The sequence below is a fragment of the Lactuca sativa genome, chromosome 7 (genome assembly GCF_002870075.4).
Source record: "Lactuca sativa cultivar Salinas chromosome 7, Lsat_Salinas_v11, whole genome shotgun sequence".
Taxonomy (NCBI): Eukaryota; Viridiplantae; Streptophyta; class Magnoliopsida; order Asterales; family Asteraceae; genus Lactuca; species Lactuca sativa.
This window is the reverse complement of record NC_056629.2, coordinates 90,968,538-90,970,461: the sequence shown is the minus strand read 5'-3', so window position 1 is coordinate 90,970,461 and position 1,924 is coordinate 90,968,538.

Here is a 1,924-nt window from a genome sequence, read left to right as displayed (position 1 = left end):
AACTGTAAGCATGAATGCTTAGTGAGTTCCCCAAAATACCACATACTACAAATACGCCACTCGAGGCTAACCCGACCCTCTGGTCAAGATGTCTCAGCTACACCCTCCAGTCCCGCAGCTCGTCGGACCCTCTGGTCCAATCATAGCTCATTGGGCCCTCTGGCCCGATCTGAATCGTTGGACCCTTCGGTCCGGTCTATATAGTCATACAACATACATATAACACATAGCATACAATCTCATAAATAGCACCTAATCTCATACATAGCACATAAGACCCTCTGGTCAACTCATAATACAACTCAAGGTAACGTGTAGTGAGAAGACTCACCTCGCGTGTCTCGTTAACTCGTAAAGTTCTCAACCACTAGTGCTCGATCTCCCGAGCTATCGTCCTCCTACAACACAGGTGTATTTTTACTTAATACTACTTGACTCTGGCTGACTAATACCACGAAGTCAAACCAGTCAAAGGTTAACGGTCAACCCGACTCGCCGAGTCTGGCGTGGACTCGCCGAGTCCCTACGGGAACCCGATTCCCTCTGAATCTCTTCCAACTCACCGAGTCACTCACCCGACTTGGTTACTCAGTCCCTGGTCCGAAGTCCCTGAACAACCCACACCAACTCGCCGAGTTTGGGATTGGACTCGACGAGTGCACTCCATGCACAACCTCGAACGACCTTCTAAGGTCAGATCCACTCTAGTAACTCATAGATCCAGTCCCCTTAAGCTTATTGATCACATAAAGTCCGAGTCTTGGTGCTCATTAAGCATCAAATAGCTCATTAATGGAGGTTTAGGCTCAAATACATAGATCCTAATCTAAAACCTCCATGGATGCACATAAAGCTTGGGCAAGGAGGTGCTCTGGACCTCTATGGGTCTAGATTCAGAGCCATAACTCGTCAAGGGACCATGATGATGCTAGATCTAGCCATAAATGGGTTCAAAAAACCCTAAATCTATATGAACATCACAATAACAAAGAAGGATTCGAATGGTACCTCAGATGTGATGTCCTGGACCTTAGCTCTTCAAGAATCCACCCCTCTTTTGCTTCCTCTTGGCTAGATCTTCTCTTCCCTTGCTAGAAAATAACTCCAAGAATCAACAATGGCTCCTTCCCTCACTTGAATCACTCAAATGCTCTAGGGTTTCACTCTGGGGACTAATGAGCGCAAATGACGGCCATAAGGCCCTTTAAATAGGCCTCAAACCCGAGAAATTAGGGTTTCATTAAACGACGCAGACTCGCCGAGTCCACTAAGGCGACTCGCCAAGTCCGAGCATCAATCCGGATGAGAACCCGCGTCTTAACTCGACGAGTCTACGCACCAACTCGCCGAGTCCCATCTCAAAACTCAAAATAAAAAGATTAATTAATATACCTGAAATCCCGGATGTTACAATTCTCCCCCACTAGAATCTGACTTCGCCCTTGAAGTCTCATTCCTAAAATAACTCTGGATGCTGCTCCCGCATCTCCCGCTCCGGTTCCCAGGTCAACTCGGATCCCTTCCGATGCTGCCACTGAACCTGTACCAAAGGCACTTCCTTGTTCCTCAGAACCTTGATCTTTCGATCCACAATCGCAACTGGTCTCTCTGCGTAGTTCAGGCTCGCATCCACCTGAATATCCTCCAACGGCACCACTGCCGACTCGTCGGCAATACATTTCGTCAACTGCGAGACATGAAAGGTATCATGGATCTGCCCCAACTCAGCAGGTAGGTCCAACCGGTAGGCTACCCTGCCTACCCTAGCAATTACCCTGAAGGGTCCAATGTACCGGGGTCCCAAGTTGCCCCTCTTCCTGAGTCGTATCACTCCTTTCCAAGGAGAGACCTTTAGGAGCACAAGATCACCGACCTGAAACTCGAGCTCGGACCGACGCCTGTCCGCATAACTCTTCTGGCGACT